General features: G+C 38.8%; 1 protein-coding gene across 2 annotated transcripts in view; it reads left to right on the forward strand.

Moving 5' to 3' along the window:
• Positions 1–10,714: 10,714 nt before the first annotated feature.
• Positions 10,715–22,899, forward strand: part of LOC135170726 (mucin-2) — a 32,745-nt gene continuing 20,560 nt past the window's right edge. Inside the window, exon 1 of one of the 2 annotated variants that reach the window (XM_064136773.1) lies at positions 10,715–10,951. The gene's annotated coding sequence lies outside the window, so the exon portion shown is untranslated. The remainder of the gene's footprint in view (positions 10,952–22,899) is intronic. The other variant, XM_064136783.1, reaches the window with a different exon arrangement.

A 22,899-nucleotide genomic window follows, 5' to 3' on the forward strand; every position in this document is an offset into this window, starting at 1 on the left:
AATTTTTCAGTCATATAAAATTCACATTAATTTTAGAGTTAAGGATGGAACACGATTAATTCTGCAATGTCTTCTCGAACAGAAAAATATCGGTCTTTGGAATTCTTCGAAATTATTCGACAAATAAAATAATAATCATTTCCGAAGAAATCACCATTGCAAGAATTCATGTAGATGATGAGGATCCGTATAACATTAGATGGAATGTTGAATGAAATTCGACAAAACTACATTAGAGTATTCACTGAATTAATGCAAAGTAATTCATGAAAAATACCTTCTTGTCATTGCTGATTGATGAAGTAATATGTAATTTGTGAAAATGTCATCAAAAACGATGTAATTGGAAACGTCTACATTAATAGCTTCCTCATAAATAACGAAGCAATCAATCAATGCAGGGTTCAATCAAGTTCAACAAAGAGACGTCTTAATGAACTGAATCATCGTGAGTTGATGATTTCTCATTGTCACAATACTCGAAATAAATGAAGCCACTTATACGGGAGAAAAGCACCCCTTTCCTCCCTCTATTGTGAGGTGCTGGGAATTCTCAACTCGATTTCTCATTTCTCTAGACTTCAACTTCACTCAAGGAACTACAGAGTACCTCAAGGGGTGGGTACCTGCGATTCGCTCCGGCGATTACCAAAGCTTTTCCGGCGAAAGAGAATTCTCTGAATTTCTGGGACATTCTCAATAACCTGACGAGGTCACAGGGGAGTCTCTCATGTTCCTTCATGAATTGAATTTTGCCCCGAGTTTTTTGTTTTGTTTTTCAATAGACTTCGAAAGTTTTATAATCAGCTGGATAAATTTTATTTCCTTGTGTAATTCGAAACCCAAAAAATTGAGAATCAAAGTAAGAGTGACACCAATAAGGCCAGATTACCTCCTCAACAAATAAGGAAGATGACGTTAGTCAGCCTCCTGTGTCTGTGGTGGGGCGTGTCAGTGAAAGCACGGATAGTACCGCAGCCACCGCGATTCCGAGGCCCCTGGGTAACCATTGGCACCCAATGCCACAATAAAAAAATTCTCATTCTTTCTCCACCGAAGAGACAAACACCGAGTTAAATCACCGAGGGGTTGCCAGCTGTCTGCCATTATCCACAATTCTCAACCTATTAATTTTCCCAATGTTTTGTAATGAAGAATCCTCAGTTTCGAAATACCTCTGCCATTCCTTCCCCAATGATTAACCAGCATTTTTTATCCGCCAAATTTTCGTCCCGTTGCGTACATCGTTCAAAGGTCCCTGCACATTCTTTTTCGCAATGAATCATTGACAAATTGGTGAAAACAGAAAGGAAAGAAAAAGAGAGGTGAATAGAGGATACGGATGAATCGAAGCGAGACCCTAGTGGACCCAGAGATCCCCTTTTGAGAGCGAAAGTAGTCGTTTCTTTATACTCTTTGCTCTCGGAGAGCAAAATATTGGTAAAAATCAGTAGTTTCTTTGGGAAAAATCCCGCGACAATTTCATACTTCGTGTGGGATTGAATTTTAATTTTAGTCAAATATTTCCGTAGTGTCTGAAAAATGTTTACAAGAGGTGTGTGAAATTCAGACATTTTTTTTTGCTGTCGTATGTAAACAAATTTTTCTTCGATTGTTCGCTAATGAATCGATGGATGAAATCGTTTTTTTTTCTCTCGACAGCGGGTATTGTTGATCCCTATCTATCGCCATTAAGCGACTTCAATCGTTAATAACTTGAGAAGGAAATCTGAAGAAAAATCTAGGAAAATTCATAGACAATTCAATTGCGATTCTTCCACACTTTTTTTAATCGTTTGAATTTCGCAAAGTTTTACAGAGGCTTTAAGTTCTATTGGACTATTTTTCAACAGTATTTTATATGCTAAATTTATTGCGCCATTAATCATTCTGTCATTCGAGGAAGAAATTCAAGTTTTAACTGCCAGGATATCAATGAAAATGAAAGAAAGTCCACATTACCCGGCTCACTCCTGAAAAATATTTATTTTTCACAAATTTTGTTGTTGATTCTACAATACATTGGCTCAATCGATAATTGAGGAGATGAATTTCTCCACAAAAAGTCATCAGCCTCAGCCGGGTAATTGAGGGGGTATTGGAGGTACCTATGGTGAAACAGAGATAAATAAAGGATACGGATGAATCGAAGCGAGACTCCAGTGGATCCAGAGATCCTCTTTGAAAAATGAAAGTAGTCGTCTCTTCATTTTTTTTTTCTCTCATTGGCGTGCATGTGTGAGGTGAGGAGATCACAATCTTGAAGTATTATGTGGCCAACGCGTATTGTTCACGTTGACTCGGCTGGTCGAGGGGGGAAACGGTGAGAAAACGACGTTCGCACTTTCGTCGTCCGGGAGAATAACGAGATTTTTTTTTCACCTCTGGTTTATTTTATTTTTCTATCCGCGGTTTTTTACGGAGGAGGAGGAGGAGGTGGCGTATAACCTCGCACTCACCGACCTTCTCCATTGAATTGTTTTGAGTTGTGCTCGCCGGAAGTCATGTGTGTTACTTCATATCGACGGGGGATGAGAGTGGTTACATATGTCCGATTGAAGCATTGATTTTTCTCCTGGAATCGCAGGTTTTTCTTTGCGTTTGGGAACGGAAAAACTTTATTTATTTATGTGGTGCTGGCATTGAAATTTTATCAATTTTTCTCTACTTCAATTATTCCTTTATTCATTATTTTTCATCGAATGGAAGAAGTTTCATTAAAATAATGATCTCGACCAGTGATTGAAGAATCCGGAGTCATCTACACTCAATTCTTGAATTCCTCATGACTGCAATTACCACTCAAGTGCACTCATAAAGAGTAAAAAAAACAATTAAAATATCTTGTCTAAATTGTACACCGCAAACGTGACGTTCTCTTCTTGCGTGTTACCTCCACCACCGATTTCTTAGCGTTTAAATTGTAATAAACGCTTTTGTCGAAATAACATTTGCTTTCTTATCCTCCGCTTCACTCCGAAAAAAGCATCCATTAACGGACAAAACGACATTCGTAATTTGCACAAGGCACGGGAGTTATTCAGTGCAGTGGAAGACTCTGCAAGAGCTGTTTTGTTTTTGTTTCATTTTTGTCTTTGCTTCAGGATACTGCTGGAACTAAAAATCCACTTTACGACTCGTCACTTTTTTAAGTATTCGCGTTGTTCAGCGGAAATTTTTGCGTTTACCGTTGTACGGCCATTTGTTTGGGGAGCACGAGACGATGAATTCCATGGACATAACTGGAAGGCATTGACCGTGAATTGTTGAACATTTCTTGGGTAATTCCAAGGATTATTGACGACTACCGTGGTAAATGGAGTGGACAAAATAGTTTATTGGATTTTAAGGATGTTGAGTGAACAGTGAAATTTTTCTTCTCGTAATTCTGGTAATTTTTATGGGGGTGTTTAGAAGTTTCATGCGAGGTAATTAATTTTTATTGCAAATTTTTTATTTCCTTTGCACTAAACAATATGCAGGAATACATCAGAATTTTTTTATCTTTATTATTTCTTTCGCATTCTATCACGCAATTAGAGAAATTGAATGATTGAAATTTTTTTGAAGCAATAAAATGTCCATTGAATATTTATCCTCATAATTTCCCAACGTTCACGAACAAAAGGAAGACCTGGAATAGAAGAGATTAGGAGGAATAATCAGAAGTGTGATTGGCCAATTGTACCTATTTCTCATGAGAAAATTGGCCGTTTCTGAAATAAACGAGTTATCCTCCGATTTCGATGCATTGCATAGTTCCGTTAATTATTTCGGCAATTCAATTTAATTGCTGAACTTTGTGAATTATGCCGGTTACGAAATTGCATTTGGACACTCCATTGTCCCGTCAAAATCCATTCATCATGCATGGGCTCGGTAGTAATGAATCACTGCCTAATTATGCTCATGACCCGCGCAGGGAATTCACGTGCCCCCACCAGGAGGATCATTTTCTTTTTTAATTCGAGGTACAAGGAGGGGACGAGATTACCATCGATTTTGACAATAAATGAAAAATGTGGGACTTCCTTTGTAATTAGAGGGGGATACGTATCTTAATTCGTGCGGGCATTTTGTAAAGTGAGAATTTACACCGTGAAATACAGGATTGAAGCTTCGAAGAAGAAATTTTTCTCATAATGTCGATTAAAATCAACACGTTCGTTGATTAATTCAATTTCTTTTTATCGTGAACACGAATGGGCATTGGAGTTTCCCTTGTTATACTTCATTTGTCACAAGAAAATTATGATAGCCATCTCGTGAGGCCCAAATATTCGGAAATATTCGTTTTGGTAATTTTATATGAATAATTAGAGAAGAGAATAAATAAAAAGAAGAGAACATGAAGAGGTAAACGAACATCATTTTTCATAGAAATTGTTAGTATTTGAAACACTAATTTTGGTGTAATTTGGGTGGGACTTCCGTTGTAATTAGAGAGGGGTATGTCCTCAATTCGTGCAGGCATTTGGTAAAGTGAAGATTTAGGTCAGGGGTCATAGAATAGTCACTTGAAATTCGGTAAAAGATATTTTTAATAATATTCATAAATAATAAGAAATATTTCTAAAAAAATTAATTCCTCGCCACAAATTTGGGTCATTCTTTTGCATCAAAGACTTGAAGTTCCTTCACCGACCAACGACTGACAGGCTCTTCAGATCGTCGAGATCCTCCTCAGAATGTTGAAAATAAAACAAGTCTAATTGGCCAGCCTTAATATCACAAATAAAACTCTCCATTAAAACCCCCTGAAATTAAAATATGAAGAGGATATCTCCATGAGATTGCGATGAACTTTGCGTCAACGAGGGACACGTATAATGATCGAAGGGTAATGCCAAGTACCGGCAAAAAAAATCAAACTCATCCAATATTCACTGAAAGCGTTGATCTCCGTTGATCAATCTCCCAAATGATTATTCATATTCACGCTAATGACATTAAATTGCCACTGCGATAGCATCAATGTCTCAGGAGTGATCCCTCGGACGAGTCCACAGTGAAAAAATCATGATTTCCCCACAATTCGACCTGATTTTAAATAAGAGAGAATCGCAATTGATTGTAAATCATTTAACAAAGGTCACTAGAAGTCTTTCTATTTCATGAATTTTTTCATGAAACGCAGGAAAAATTCTGGACGATGTCAATGGATAATTAAACAAATAAATTGACTAATTTTTTAGTAAAGGAATTTGATTATAAATAAGGGTACGATCATAATTGTAGTTGATTGAAGGTAATTTAATAAAGGCCGTAGACATGATCTGATTGGCGAGTTAATAGACTAGTCAGCGTAAACGCCACTTCTTGAGGGGATGATGGCTAACCTCGCTTTCCTCTCCACGATTTCCTTATGTATTTACACTTCTCCTTCTCCGACATTTTTCTCCATTGGCATCCGGCCATCTGGGCGACCTTGGTCACTGGCTTGTTTCGGTGACATCGCAGCACTTGGAGGAAGTAGATGATAAAGCCATTCTTTCGACGACGTCTCTTGGACTTGCGCCTTCTCGACCTCTTCGCCATGATCTGGATGAATTTGTTACTATCGATTACTAGATTTCACTCGTTTGATTTTTCCACATTTTATTCGGCCAATGGTGCTGCAACTGTCCGGGGATTCCTTCCGTGATAATTTATTTTATTTGTATGACATTTCGGTTAAAGTGAGCATCGAAGCCTTCCAGCCACCTTCAGATGAACTCGCATGTTTTTTTTTCAATTCGAGGTTTAAAAATATCATTAATGGACTCATCACTTTTATTCTGAATTTTTAATTTATTTTGTCTTTATTGTAATTATGCAAAGCTCCTTGATGAATACGAAGGAGCCGTTACACTGTGAGCAATCGGTTGGCGAGATGACCGGAGAGTGTCTGTGTCAAGCGCGTCCTCTACTACTGCCGTCTTATGCTTCTAATTTCTCGGTCACCCCGTGGAGGTCTCAAATGACCATTGCTGTCACTTCCTCAATCTTCAAGAAGAGTTTACTACATTTAGAATCACCCGGAAGACTTTCCAGGTTTTACAAAATTCAAATTAAAGTCAAATTCACCAAATTAAGAATTGAAATTCGCCCGCAGCTTAATTTGAAGGATTTTTTTTTAATAGCGCACAAGTAATTGTGCAAAGAGTGATTTTTTTGATGGACACAACAGACAGGTAGAAACAATCAAAAGCTAAGGACAAAGGACTGAGTCCTCAAGTATTGTCGGTTCGAAAATCTCTCTGTGCGCTTATCAAAGAACCTCTTGTAAAATTGTTTTTCTCTTCAGCAATCCAATGAATCCACTTCTCCCCTCTCATGTTTCCGAGTTACGTTACAATTCAATACGGAACTAACGACTAGACTCAACGCAGTTAGTGAAAAGTTTACTTCTCGTAATGTTTGAACGTGTAAATAAAGTTTCAGTACTGGTGGGAAAACCCGGAGGTCGTTTTCCCGTTGTTTTCGTCAATGGTTTTGATAAGAGAGTTACAGTGTTGAGAATTTTAAAGCAACTGCAGAACTTCTGATTAATCCCCTTTTCTCCAGAATCCTGGTGGAAAGAAATTCACCAGAATTTGAAGGAGAGACGGCAATGGAGTAATTCAGAATAGTGAGTTTTTTATCCACCATTGAAAAGCGTAAATGGAGACAATTTCTGTTGCCAGGGTAAACGGTGCGAGTTTCAACCGAAAAGTTTACCTCTCGAATGAACTCGGCGACGGTTTTATTTGTTTACTCTTGGAATTCATTGGCCCCAGAGCGCCGCCTTATCGCGCTAACTGGCTCCACACACGGAATTTTCTCGCAAACTGAATTCCTTGGGTGGTGTGGGACCCTCGTAATTCGGCAGAGTAAACGCTTTGCCCTCGAATGAACTGGTTTTTTTGGGGGGAGTAAAACTGGACAAGTTATTGATTCAATCTTTTGTTCATTCTTGCTGGAAAAGCCACCAGAGAAAATTGAAAGTTTAAATAAAGTTAGCAACAATCAAGAGAATGTTGATGAACTGGACACCGGAGTGCCCTTTGGTGGTCTTCGACCTGGGGTCCATGGATAAAGTACCCCCAACCTTCCTTCACCTCTCATTCATCAACATTCTCTTGACCATTGATACCTCCAATAGATCAAAGGCTGAGGGTACTTTATCCACCGACCCCAGCTCGAAGAGCACCGAAAAACAGTTCTGTGGGTGTGCCATATTTTCTTTGACATGCGCAAATTTTTGAACATTTCAGATATGAGAATGCCCTTCAATAAAAGCCTCCATTAATTCCCTCTCCAATAACCCGCGCGATCCCGTAGCGATAAAAAAATTGTACAACTACCATTCCAATTGTTCCCCTCCCATTTTAATGACTTCTCTCGGAATCCATAGATTTCGTTCGAGTCGTTACATTTTTCTCATTTCACTCCCGCTGTTTTTTTTTTCCTCAACGCAATCACGGATGTAGGCGAGCCCTCCTCCAATCTCAGGCGTCAATCTCTCCCATCACAAGGACATAAAGTGGAACATAAATTAGGTACCAGGAAGATCGCTGTTACAGACCTGCGAAAGATGTTTAATTAAATGTCATCCAGGTTTTATTTGATGGAGAAATTCATTTTTCTATTACTGCAATGGTTCATTGAGCGAATTTTTTTCACAGGAATTTGTCAGCTATTAGTCATTTGAAGACAGCAGCCAACAATTTCTTGAATCATTTTTAATTCTGGAGTATAAAACATACAAAAATGGGGAGGATCTCGTTCTGTCCCGTCTCTCTGAAATTATGCATGAGAATTTTTGCTAAAAATCATCCGTCAGTTACCGAAGGAATTTCAATGGAGATGCATAATAGCGTACATAACTTTCAGGTTCATGTTTCATTCATGATAAATTTGCGTTATACTTCTCATGCTGATAACTCGGGTATTTTTTATGGGCCCAGTCTTTGATAGACTCAGTTGTTTGATTCTCATCGTAATTACTCAGTTGAGTGATCCACCGAGGATGCAAACTTCGGGCGAAATTCTCCTCTGTCTCCCATTGAAACCAAGTGATTAAACATTCTCTTTGAGGCCTCGATTCCAGTCGCAGTGATCAATGACTATTTCCTCATACGCAAAATTACTCTCGATTTTATCGGACTCACTTCATTATCGACGAGCCCCTCAATTATTCTGGAGATTGTGCATCACAAAGACGAGATGCTTCAGATCGACTATCGGTTCGGAACTTCAATCTTCTCATAATGAAGACAACGAAGGAAAAATAATAATACATAACAATTAGTCTGGAATTTTTCGCACACTTATGTGAACATTTTTTCCTAATTCAGTAATAGTTTTTCTGCACTCAGAAATCAGTATCTTCTAATTAATTCATTTATATTTTTCACCGTCAAGTTCCTCCATCTCACCGTGTAATTAACTCCACAAAATGATTTGCAACATTTAATCACGACCCAGATGAGACAACATTGGATTCTGAGCGTCGGGAATTTCGTAATTGTAGGGATATTCCGTGAGTTTATGTCCAATGTTGCGTATCAAATGCGCTAAATGACATTTTTTCAAATTCCAAATTATTGTAAGTTGTTTTCTCACTCAAATGGCTAGTCTCGTGCCTAATGTGCTTACCAGGCTATACTTTCTCCAATTATTGGGCCCCTTCAACTTATTGTAGTTTTAATCTTCAGCACATCTGGTCTCGTTAAATTTTTCATTATCATAATGTCTGAAATCTCCAACTGAGTAATGACAGAGGAACACCAGCTCCATTTCTATTCCCATCGTAAAATTCATCATTTAAGGCATTTTCCATTCAATGATGAGAAAATTTCTAATAACTGGACCCTCCCACGGCTGCGATAATCACTTCTTCAGTGCCACCAAATATTTCATTCCTCCCATCATCGATCTTCGTATTTATTGATGAGTATTAAGAATATTAAAAAAAATATTGTCCCTCTGGGCACATCGATTGCTCAATGCGATACCTTAAAACATTTCGTTTCGATTTCAGCAAAGTTCCAGATAATCAGAGAATGCCCTCGGGTCTGTTGATTTATTTCCCAATTTTTAATATTCTATTCCGAGGAGAAATTGACCCAGGGCACATTTGTTTAGTCTCGCTGTGGATAAAGTGGTGAAAGAGGAACTTGAATCGTCCCCTGGAGCTCTCGCAAATCTCTCCAAAAGAGTTTGATCTCCATTCGAATATTTTATTCTCGTTCCTTTGTATGCAAACAATATGAGTGGTCTCGGAAGTGGGGACTGATCGATGGCCATGAATCGTGATTGTCGGGGGGAACGTGACTCCGAGTTGGAGCAAGAAAAATCATGAGGATGATAAATAAATAACCAGGCAATACGTTGTGTTACCGAAGTCACAGAGGAGCATGAAAAGGAGATCCGTAAAGTGCCGCTGGCTAAAGATCACTCTCACTCGCGGCTCGATGACCTCCGTGTGCTTATGAATCGGGGATTCCCGGTTGGGATGAGTAGGTGGCAGCAGTCGGGAGAGCGCCTGGGATATAACCGCAATGGGATTGGAGCAGTGTGGAGAGCTGCTAATATTCCTGATGAAAGTGAGTCAATCCGCGCGGTACGTGATGCCGAAAGCAGCGGTCTAGTATGGAGCCGGGGGTAATGGAGCGATGGCGATGTCACTTTGATGGGGTTTTAGGTTCGGCTTCTTCGAGATGAGGAATTTTTGGATAGAAATTTCCAATACATTTTGATGAATCATCATTTTCCCAGTAGTTTGATTGGTCGCTCAAGGATTTTATATTATTTTGTTTCAATTATGATGCCATTAAGAAAAAAATAACAAAAAATATTAATTTTTCAAGTGATTACATGAAATGTTAGGACATAAAAGAAATGTTGTAGGTGTGGCTGAGCAAATACCTCAAATCGCCAAATAATATAAATAATGCAATTCTTTTTAGACAACGACATTTGGAAATCTCTCCTCGGCGGACCGCAAATGCTCAATCACTTGTCTGTTGATTTTTTTTAATTTCCGGGGGTGTATTATGCATTCGGCATGCTGAAGAGATTCAATTAACGGCTTTCGTCGGAAACAATGTGGTGGTAATTGATGGTTGGAAGAGGTATTGTGTTGAGTGTTAGAAAAATTCATCTTTGTTGAATAAACGAAGGAGTATTATTACTATTATTAACCCGTGGATTGTTATTATCCTTTGAAATTGTTGATTCTTCTGATGGTTAGAATTGACGAAATTCCTTGAAATGTCAGTGAAACGAAAATGTCATAAATTTTTTTTAAACTGTATCGAAAATTTCAGAATTTCTTTTTATAGTTCCACCGGTTTTACTGACATTTTAAAGTAAAAAAGAAATCGGTTCTTATCGATGAAAAATCCGTCCAATAGCGCAAAGGAAAAATATTTTGGAAAAATCGTGATTAGCAATTCATTAATTGTTTAGCCGAAGTTTTGAGAGTAATTTTTTATAGTTCTGATGAAAATGGTTGATTAAATGTGTTTAGCATTCCAAATGCATGGATCCATAGCTCCGAAAAAAATAATGAAGAGCCAAGTGATTGAGCATTTGCAGCGCGTGGAGATGAGCGCCGGGAAGTGAGGTGCGCAGTGGGGAAGGTAGGAAGGTAGGGAAGTCCAATAGAGAGTGTAGAATAGTTGCGTCGAGATGAGGGTGAGAGGGTTGTGGGAGCGTGAACAGTGGAGGGAGGGTAAACCACGTCGAAGCGGCATGAGGTTTCCATGCGGCACCGGCGACCCGTCAGTATCTCGCCGCGACTCCTACGTAACGTGTCCCCTGTGCGCTGTGACAAAAGGGCACCATCACCACTCATAAATTGTTTATTGTTCTACAAGAAACTAATCACTCGTTATTTCATCACAAAAGAGGAGTTACGCCGGAGGGAATCAATGCACGAGTCTTCGATCGGCGATTTAACCCAACGTTGAAGTGAATTAAATCGGTATGTACTTTTATTTTAGAAAGGCGCATCTCTGTATGGAAATTATCAATCGTTAATCTCGGAGATAATTAACGAGCCTGCGGTTGGCTTCTCAGTTTGCACAAAAAATCGTTAAAAATTTTATCATCCCGTTTCCGCGGTTACTTTTTTTTTATTGCAGGCTCATGCGGAAGCGGAATGCGCACCACACGCTCATTTTGACGCTCATAACGAGAGGTGTACGCGGTGTGTTGTACCTCCTTTGTGTCGTACGCAGCATCGTAAAGTAGACACATGGACGTGAATAACGCGTTAACGAGTTCGGGAGAAATGGGAGGTTGAATAATTTTTCCGGCGAGTTTCGATAAGCGCGTTATTTTTCCAGAATTTTTTAGCGCGCGAACAACAGCAGAGATGTGTGTTGAAAAATTTTGATAGACTCTTTGCAAATTTACACTGAGAAAATTCACGATTTCAGAGATTGATCACTGGGAAAATTAGTAAAGATGGAGGAGTCCTTCGATGAATATATTTTTCAATTTTTGTTCCATTGATCAAGACAAGTTGTCCTTCTCCGAATCCAACGCAGATAGTGAAATTTTTGTAATAACATTAGTTGTACAATTCAAATTACTCCACAAAAAAGTTCTAATAAAAATTTTGCTATCTTCCTTAGATTCCAAGATATTCATTAAGAACTGGCCAATGGTTAGTGCTAAGTAGTTTATCTCCTTAGTATAGTTGGAAAAAGGAGGGTTGACGAATTTTTCCGGGGAGTTTAAATAATCTCACGAATGGATCATACAATGACACGGAATAATCTCCGGTTATTGTGTAATAAATAAACAACACGTAGGGAACCCATTTTCGTTAGGTTTTTTTTTTGTTTTGCGAGAGTGAAAAATTTTTCGAGAGGCGAATCTCGCTGCGTTGGGAATCGCATGTTACATGCACACGGTTGGCATGTGTATGGAAACAATGGGATGAGGGAAAATGTCCCACGCACTGCGATCATCACGTAATTGTAATGGAATCGATGGTAAAATTCAGTCGGAGAGCTTTAGATTTATTTTATAAAAATTTATCGTTACTTGTGTTTGACATGCAAGGGAAATTTTAATAGGGGTTTGCAGGGCAATTAACAAAGGGAAATATTCCAGGTGAATTCAGAGTAATTCAGGGATTTTCTGGTTTGTTAGGGAAGTTATAATCCCATTTCACTGCTGAATCAAGGAGACCACGTTTGAACGTCAAATCAACAGCTGAGGCAATTAAAGTTTCAAGTTTTATTAAAACTCTGGTCTTTGTGCGAGACATTTAATTAGGATTATTGTTTAGACGGGAGTCTGTAATTGATGGGAGGCGTAAGGTACGGGGAACAGTATAATTCAGTTTCAAACATGATAACAGGGGGACCAAGTGTTGACATAAGAGATGAATTCCAGTTTTAATTCATGAGGCAAAAATTGAATGCAAATTCGTCGTGACTTGCTGTCACTGAAGTGGTACATGACAAAATCGACCCGATGGTCATGTATTTCGTGAGAGGAAATATTTTTTGCGGTACAGCAACAGCAAATGTAGGAATCTGGGAATTTTCCAGCGGCAATTCTATCCCAACAATGGTGTTAGCTAGAACACAGATTGAGATTGAAACCCGTTAACAGACTCCTCAATTAGTGGATGCACACGTCCATGGGGATGCCCCGTAAGTGCATTCAATGTCCAGTGCAATAATCCCTGGTAGTTCAGATGTGGATATCTCAATGCACTCGACTCCCTCACGCCCTGTCTCGTTCAATTGTCGTGAATGTACTACATCAACAGTTTGATTTACAAACCCGTTCAATTCGGTGGCACACACGCCTCTGCATCCCAAAGCCCCCGGGGTGATTTAAGAAGTCGAGAGAGGGCTGCTGAGTTTTTTGTCCCTCGTGTTCCGCCAAGTTGATCTTGGCATGGACATTAATTTTCGTTAAGGCGTTACGTGCCCGCGATCGATGATTGTCAGAACACGAGGGGAATTTCGAAGACTTTTCTAGTGGAAAAATCAATGACTAGATTTTTTAAAATATAAATTCATCCAAGTGGAACAAGGGGAAATTTTTCTCTTCATTGGATTGTATCGCATTTCGCAGGGAAAATATCTGCGCCTGGAATATTCTCTCCGAAATGTTTTTTGAAAACCCTTTTAGATTATCAACAGAGTAATTTTAGTTGAATACATAATTAATTGGACTCTTCCAGTCCAATAGTTTTTACTTTTATCCCAAATTTCTCTCTGCGTACCGAAGTTTTCTCATTTCACGATGTCACCATAACTTTAATTGTCATTACAGAGTGAATATTGAATTTTTAATTCCCACAGAATGCGATTAATTATCTAGATATAACTCGTTCCGATTAAATTTACGATAAAATATGGAGACAGGAGTTCCTCCTTTCTTCTCAATTCTAAACTGATTTTCACATAGGAATCCATTCACCTCGCAATTCCAACGCGTTGTCATGTTGGGTGAACAGTGGCAAACAAAGATATTCCACGTAATCGGGGTACAAACTCGACGGGGACGAGGGGATGGGTGGTACTACTCTCCAACAGTAAAAATGCATGGGTCTTTCGCTTGTGACCCACTCATTGTTGCGCGTTCATTTTCGAGAGTAAAATCCCCTGGTCAATGGATTTTCGGTGCTCTTTTCTGTCGTTCTTGATTGGAAGCAGCTGAAATGGAAAAAATTCTCAACTACTCCATTTATTTTTTTATTCCTCTCCACCACTGCTACATTAATTATCTAGAGTAATCTAAACCACTCATCAGGACAACTGGCTTAATTAATTGAATTCATGTTCAAAAAAGTTTTCAGAAATTTAATGAGTTAAATATCAAACACTTCACCAAAAAATTTTCTCCATGAATCAGTTTAATGAATGGGAAAATTATAGAATATTTCAATTCATCTTAGAAAAAATTCGGGTAATTTTCCCTTGTTTTTAATTCTGTGTTACTCACAGTGACCAGTATTTGCCGGAATTAACTGTTTATCCAGGCATGGAATCGATAGGGGTATTACCTGGACTTAATGAAAGTCGGTCTCTCTATCAGGAGTGAGTGACTCCCCCGCTTCCAACGGAATAAATACCCCTGAAAAGAAACATTTAATTAAATTTCTCTGCCCTCATTCGTTCAAACGATTGCCCCGAAACTCACGAAATAATATCCTGGGATGGGAGTGAAGTCCTCCAGTACTTACGGAATTCAAATGTTGAAACTCGGACTCTGTGTTTGAGTTTAATAGCCCCAATGCCAGCAATTGGGAGTATCACAATGTCTAGTGCCTTCCATCGCTGAACTTTGGAAAATTGTAGAGGGGAAAATTGCGTTGACTATGGCCCGTCTCGACGGGAGAATTTCAAAATACGCGACTGAGGGCTGTGATCAGTACTGGCAGTTGGTTTCAACAGTTTAATACTTTGTAGAATTATGGAAGGAATTGTAAACGTCTAATTTAATTGCCTCTAGAAATGAGTAAATAGGATTCAAAATATTTTTGTGAACGAAAAGCAAAAGGTTTTATTCCCTGTCAGTCGTCCCTTCAAGAATTAAAAAATCAAGGACTTTCAAACTTTCCTACAAAGTGAAAATCGGTTTCATTCCGAACATCCCTAAAAAATCACTTTCATCCCCATTCCACCCGCCGTAGTAATAGCAGTACCATCGAAAAAAGGAGAAAGTGCAAAACCGAATTGTAGTCTTGCGGAGTTCTCTGGACCCGGGGTCACTTTGATGTTAACGTGTCCTTTCAACTCTACGATGTCCTCTCTGTCATGGACGATGCAATTATACCGACCTCGGTTCTCTTCGGAGGCCATGCAGCTGTCACCAAAGTAAAATGGAATTTTCGCTATCGTATATTAACTCGTTCGCCTCTACCCTCCAGTTGAACATCAAAATAATCACGAGACATTAGCATAATAATTATTCGCAAATAGTAGTCAGCCATAAGATAGGATCTTTCTCATTAACAAGTTGGTTCAAAAATTTAATGTTACGATCTTGGCTCCAGTGAGGGGAATCCCTTTTTGTTATTGCTATAAGTATTTTTTATTCCTTTTACGTTTGCGATTATTTGCGCGGAGATAAATTTTTTTCAATAATTGAATTGAACAATAGAACAATCTCAGATATATCGTGATAAATTTTCCAAATTTTTGCAAAGGGAAAATTACTTCTTCTTTCAAACAAATAAAAACTTCTGTCGGACTCTTGACTCTGTCCATGGAATTATTTATTTTATATAATTAAGACATTTTCTGTGGAGTAAATATAGTACAGGATTATGACTTTTCACTGGAAAAATTATGCAAATAGGAATAAATGATTTGAATAACCTATTCTGCTTGACGCTCCATAAATCGGAGTACGTCATTAGAAATTAAAATTTATCTTGAAAAATCTCGGTGTAATTTTCCGTTATTTAGTATTCCCTCTGTTTCCACTGTTCTCTTTTCCCTAATTCACTCGTCTCCGTTACCTTTTAATTCTATTTTTCTGTATTTTCATGCGCATCGGGTGCACAAATTAAAACAATTCGTCTAATTGTTTCCATGTATTTGCCTTCGGAGGCCATTATTTCCGGCGATGCTAACACGCGTTATTTCTATTCGTTTTTCGCATATCGTTGAACGATAAATTCATGTGGCTAACTTTCGGGCTAGACGCCAGCACGTCGGCTCATATATATACCTGTTGGCGTAACTCACCCCTGGCTTTATCGCTGCCATCATTTTATCGACGCTCGTTTCCACAATTTCAACTGGACGATTCCCGGAAATCTAGGTTCACCCCCACCTCGGGCGTGTTCATCATTTTGCTTTTTTTGTCAGAGGTTTCGTTTTTTTTTTTTGTTGAGGTCCGTCCATCAGGACATCCGTCGTTTTGGCATTGAGAAAATTTTTGACGATTTTGTGTTTCACAAAAATTTTGACGGTGATGGGACTTTTAAGGCCGTTGGGAGATTCCGTAAACGTTAATATTTTATTTTTCTTAAGGTAATTGGCCTCAATTTGCGCTCCAAATTTCAAAACCTTTATTTATTCCGAAAAAACGTTTGTATTTATTCTTAAATTGTTTTCACGTTTCTGATGGGCTCTCAGGAGTCCCCTCAGTTTCCCCATCGACCGCAGAGCCCTCCTCGCAGAACAATTATACGTACGTTGGAGTAATTAACGTGTCGGCCACTTTACCCAGTTTTCGTACTCTCCAGGACTATTTTTCTCGCTCCTCCTCTCCTGCCGCAGCGCTGAACACTGAATCCCTCGATGGTCCGACTCAATACTCACCGTTACCACTGCAGTCGACTAGACGGCGTTTAATTTACCGTACTGTTCTCCACACCAGGATATTAGGTGTGAAAAAAGAATATTTCCGAAGTTGATTAAAAGAGTTGGATTTATCGCCACCCGGGGTTAATCAAATTTTAGTTATAAAATTATCAAGTAGAGCCAGGTAGAGGGATTAAACGTATTCATAAAGTGAAATACTGTAATTAATCATAGGTTAATAATTAATGTGGAAGAAAATAATTTTGTCGGAGGGTAATAATTTGTTTCAAAATTACGGCACATGGTAAATATATTTTTACGGAACAAGTCGTAGATTTTTCGGGACAATTCCTACAATTTCAGTTGTGCCTCACATTTTTTATTGGATTTTATTTCGTTCAGGGATTTCGTTTCGAAACGCAATTGGCACTTTTTTTTCTGGCGATTATTATACTCTTTTTCTCCTAGCGTGATTGAAAAAAAAATTTCCACGTAGAAATATAGATAATAACACTATCAAAATATGTTGTATTAACTGTATGGTCTACTGAGACATATCATCTCGATAACAGGCTTTTGAGCATTTCTCAAGCCACTCAATCGTAGTCAATTAAACGTTTGCAACCAATGCGGGGTTAACAAAGAAAGCCGGAATAAGACTCGAGTATTAAAAAAGTAGGATCACTTGAGGAAAAATGTAATAAGAGTCACGCTCCGATAGACAATACCCCGGGATTAGTGGGAGAAGCAATTATATGGGAAGAGCCCGGGCTACTGGCGTGACCGGTAGCAGTCATAATTGATCGTTGGGGAGGAATCGCGGCGATTATCGGATGCCATCAATCTGATCGACGTTTCATACTCTCGTGTGGCCCGCGTGATCGATCTACATGGCAGGGAACATAATTTTTATGCTCCTGGGGGGGTGGGGAAGGGGTCACTTTATCGGGTTAATGCATGCTATTATCGCCGATCAATACACGATCTGATGTTGCCTTTAATAATAGATATTTTTCTTTCGCTGAACAAATTCAGTGAATACTGAAGTTTTGCCGGGGTATTATTACATTAATTTTCAACTCTCCTGTTCGGTCTCCCCGCAATTAGTCGATTAAATAGATCAATAGATACGATCAATAAATAAAATTTTGAAATAAATTTTATGTGGAAATTTTTAAAAATATTTTCATTGTAATGACTGGAAAATTTTTAATACAGAATTTTATTTTAGTCAAATACGGAACTATTCGACGATATTCGGGATTGTCCAACTGTAAAAGTCCTGAAATCTCCTCAATTCTCCGAAAATGATGGCAATTGATGAGCCTCCTCTTACATTCTCCCAGCGTTTCCCGCGGAAACGTAAATACCCATCGCCCAGAGGTCTTATTTCATGGCCGAGGATGTTAGTATAGAACACGACTGGAGATCCATCAAGTAGGAAGGAGTCATCAAGGTGCTTGTTTGTCTGTCTCTCTCGCAATCAATGCGATTATTCCTCCTTTTTACGTCACACAAATATCGCCGTGAAAGTTTCCGGGACGAGCACTTGGGAGCGAGTTGGCATTTTGTGTTGAGGGGGATAATTGTCCTTTGGGCGATACTTCTCGGAGGCGGAGGGAGGGGGAGGGGGGCTCCTGTTCAACAGATATCCATCTCCGAGTGTCTTACAAGGCTTATATACTTATTGCTCTATTGCTTCCGACTGGAAGTACTCAAAACGTCCGAATTTAATGTCTTTGGTTTCCCGTGTTGACTGAAAATAATTCAATAAAATTAAAGTCTAAATAGTCAACATATCGACGGGAAAAAAACGAATGCCTGAGGAAGGGTTTTTATCATAAAAAATGATTGTGAAAAAAAATGAATATTGTTTCGTGGGTAATGTCTCGATGACGAAGTCCTCCGTCCTATTGAAAAGTATAATATCCACGTAATGAATTCAGTATTACGCAAAGAACGTCACTGCGCGTCTGACAAACAGGAACGTAATTATTATGGGGATTACGTCTTCGGATGCTCTTCCGCTCCCCGAATCTTCTCACATACTTAATCCACGCGGTGGAATAGTCGGTGTGTACAATGGTGTATATCATCCGCCACGACTCTTGTATTCCCACATTATATGGTAATACCTGGATACACTTTACTACCTTGCGCTCACTCATTATCATTCCCAGTTTTTCTTCAATTTCACTTTTTTCATGGTTTTTTGAAAGTTGAAGGTGTTATTATGCAGTTATGAATAATTGGACTTTACAGGATTGATGTTTGCATAAATTTTTTTAATGGAATTGATAATTGTGGAACTTGTACGGGAGATATTGGAGAAAAGTCTGGATAATGATGCTGGAATTTTTACGAAGTTATATTAAAAATTAAATTAAACTAAAGAAATTGAATTAGGAAAATTTTCTGGCGCTGCATTCAACCAATTTCTCGCTCTATCTAAAGCTCAATTTCAGCAACGAATACACAAGAAATTGGATTTGCCCTTCGTATCACTTTTTTGAGTGAAATTTCCATTCATCTTCTATCTCATCATTCGTCTATTCCACAGAGAAAATTAGTAATTCCATTCTTGGCAGTAATTAATCTGAAAACGAGAAGGAAAGAGGATGCACGGGATTTAGTATGCAGTAGCCGGGATATTTCGCATCACCGGAAGCCTGGGGTAGTCGCTTGTAATCGAAAGTGCGCCCCGGGTGGCCGGTACTGGAGAATAGGAGTCAACGGTAGGCGTTGAAGTTTCAGGGAAGCATCCACTTTTATATTGCCACAATAAAGTACCTCGTTCCAACTGCTTCGAGTTTCCACTCGAGACTTTGGTCTCCTCATTTCCCTCTGCAACTGTGGGGTAAACACAGTATTCTCGCGTCGTTTTTCTTGCGGAGAATGGAACAATTTCAGAGGGAATTTTAGCGCCAAATGCTGTTCAAAATTAAACTCGAGGGGATCATATTGTTTTCGATGAGTTTTTCCTCAACGAGTTGATTTATTCGCGAATAGTTTTGAAGCAATATTTTTATTTTAAACAAATACCCTTATCTGGGGCTATTAATATTCGATGAAAAATGAACGATCATCCATTGTCCCTGAAAAGACTAAAAGAATTGGAATTTGATGATTTCCTATCATTTTATCATTCTTTCCTTGCCATGCAAAGCCAATAAAACATTAGATTCGATGAAGTCAACTTCATTGAAATCCCCACCTTCACAATGTGAAATCATCATTTTTTCGCGCCGGTGTCATGTCCCTCTTTCGCAATTCCAATCGCCGAAGCAATAACTTGTCAAAAAAAATCCTGACCTTTTACGCGTAGCCATTTATTCCAGAAAAGCACTATGAAAAGTGCGACGTCGAGAAAAGAAACGAAAATTTATCACCGACGGGCGTTTATACCGCTCAAAGTGCATCTTCACGCACGTTAAATCATCGCTGTGCAGTGGGTCCAAGGGGCCTAAAGATTTAATGGGACGAAAATTATTGCTATGTCTGGTACATTGGGATGGATCAACGCTTTAACACTCGTCACGATTTAGCATGGATAATCGTTAAGGATATTTAACTCGAATTAAAATAATAATCGTGCCGAGGGAATGCTGGGGCATCACGACCGTCGCTTTTTCCATCTTTTGTAACAAAACATCATCCTCGCTCATTTTTCGTTAATATTTTTCTCCTCTGGGTGGGTAATGAGCCATCGTCGGGGAATCGTGACCCAAAGGAATGAGGTATCCTCCCCCGGGAAGGAGGAATATCACTGAGACGAGAGCCAAAACCCTCGATTATCCGCCATTCTTCGTGCCATTATCATGATATTTTATCGCAAGTTGCAATGTACCAGATGGAGATTTTTTTGGGATAATGCACTGTTAATAACCGGCCTTTAACGTCAAAAGATCATTGAGTGGACACCCACAGTGACAGGAAATATTATTTTTGTCATACGCACCTGAAAAGTGCACTTTAAGAAATGGTTTAGGGCGTGATATATTTAATTTTCGATGAAAATTACCCGAACTTTCTATAAAAGACGATCAGCAGCCATCATTACCTGATTTGTCTATTCCGAAATTTACTCGCAATTAATATACGATAATTATTTTTCATTCTAGGCTGAACGATTTTTTTTTCTGACGCACACTTCCCTTCCAGTCCGGTAATTTTGAATCAGATAACATCGAAAATTTCAGAATGTGTGGTAATTTTTTTGTATTGAAAATCGACACAAAAATGCCTCAAGGTTAATCACTAATGGTTCTAGTTTCGATATTTGGCAAGACTTCCCCCTTTTCGTCAGTTCGGATGAATGAAAATCCTGGATAATTACCTCGCGTGCAGACGCATGTCATTCTGGGGCGCGTAGTTGAGTGGAATGGAGATGCTGCTCTACCACTCTCAGGACTGCAATTTCGGAAACCTCTGGGATGCACGAGATATTGACTAAGTTTATTGGGGGCCATTCAGGGGAACTTCTTAATGAGGCGGCGAGGAGGTTCGTGCAATTTCCGGAGAATAATGATGAAGCGTCAGAATTTTCGGATTTTTAAACAATTATATTGATGATTTCACCAATCAACAAGCAGTCAGCATTATTTAAGTCAATTTTATGAGGTATTTCATATACCTGTATTTTCAAATTCATGACTCCCAGGCTTTCCACCAGGGAATACTGAATTGGAACTAGATCTTCCGCTTTAAAAGTCTCTGGAATATTGGGGCAATTGATAATTCTGTACTTCGTTTATTGGAGCTATTAAAATCCCCAAATTTTTCCAAAGAAAACTGGGCCGTCAAATGTTTCATTAGGCTATGCCCGGTGCCGGAGCGAGGAAAGCACTCAGAAATTAGTAAAACAATTATCTCCACTTGGTGAATAATTTAATGGTCGCTTTTCAAGGCGGCGATGCTTATTGCCCCTTTCACTAGGCTCTCTTGTCCATCCGCTTGTTATGCAGATCGTCGTTTGCGTTCTCTCCAATTAGGACGCGCCAGTTGAATCCCAACGGGATTTACATGCCAATAGTGAGACATTCCTCATTTTGCACTTTCCAAAATGATGATTCGGATAGACTAATAATTCCTCTTACCACTCCAGTTCGATTTCAATTGTCGTTCATCTGTCTATTGCGGAAGAGGAACCAATGAATCTCAACCACAAACTCACTTCTCTTTTGAACGTAAATACTATTGTTTGATGCCATTATCAATCATTATTTCTAATTAGAGAGAATGAAATTACTCTGTTATTATTCTCAATTTCAGTAGCAAGAGAGTTTATTCACTTGGAGCCCGTCTTTTAGAATTAAATTGAATTCAAGCTCAGAACACTGAGAATTTAAAAATAATTATTGCTCAATGTTATAAAAAACAGTAAGACAGTGTAAAGAGTTTCTTCTTGGAACCATCGTAAATTACATTTCAAAACTACGAACAAAACTTCCCAACAATTCCTGAAAAAAACTAGAAATGAGCTCATATTCTTCCTGATGACAAATTAATTTCTCTTCGGTGACGGTAAAAACTCCTCAATTATCTCCGATATCATGGGATTCCAATCCGCATCATGAAAACGGGTTAATCGACTTATGGATTAACCCGATCGACTATCAATGCTGACGTATGAGAGTATGGTGCCGTTAGAAAGGTAACCCATCGGCAGACGTGTAGCGAATCGACTGCGCGTCCTTATGGAAATGCCATCAGTTCGGTGTAAAATAGATAACATTCCGGGTGTTGATGACTAAAGGCGAATAAAATACCGATAAAGACGTGCAAAATGGTATCTGTTCCGCGAAGACGATCCAAGAAAGTTACGGACGCTTACGAACCTCACACACGTTGAAGTAAGAAAATTACTCGTGTAAAACCTGTTGACTCTTACGTTTGTAATAGTCTACTCGTGTGTGGATTATGAATGATCGAATGCCTCCCCATAAGGAACTCATTAATGATGATTTCTTCTGTCAGTCTAATGCATCAGAATTCACCAAAAATGCGTGAGAACATTCATTAATTATTTGTTTCAACGTATCGTTTTCATCCACAAGAGATCAAATTGATTCAACTTTAAGGACAATTTCGCGGAAACAATCGTTGCATTTTTTTTTAACTCAATGACAGACGACATAGTTCGCGGTTTTACTGACAAACGCGTGCAAACTCTTCCCTGTGACAAGCTTTCACTCAAATTATGGGATTTTTCCTCTCTCCTCTGCCCTCTAATCGCGGTATTTTCGATTAATTTAGCGGCTGGGGGATCGTTTCGTCAGTTCCGACCGCTAGAATTCATGATCCTCATTTCCTAATGGAGGATATTGCGATTGAATATCTCTGTTGGGAGTTCATAAACTCGCCTTTGTAGTCTAATGAAAATATACCAATTTTGTGGAATAATTAATTAACTTGGTATGAGTTGTTTGATGAAATAAGAGCCAATTGAATGGTAGAATTTTTAGAAACTTCTTGACTAGCACGGAATACCAAACGTTACTCAGTCATTTTTGCGTGAGTTGTGGCGATGGAAGTGGCAATAAATTCATTATATTTAAGATGAACAATTCTTAAATGTTAATAAATTTATTTTCTTCGTCTTTTAATACTACCGAATCATCATTAACTTCCCTCGCTATAATGCCGA

This window comes from Diachasmimorpha longicaudata, chromosome 2 (assembly GCF_034640455.1).
Source record: "Diachasmimorpha longicaudata isolate KC_UGA_2023 chromosome 2, iyDiaLong2, whole genome shotgun sequence".
NCBI lineage: Eukaryota > Metazoa > Arthropoda > Insecta > Hymenoptera > Braconidae > Diachasmimorpha > Diachasmimorpha longicaudata.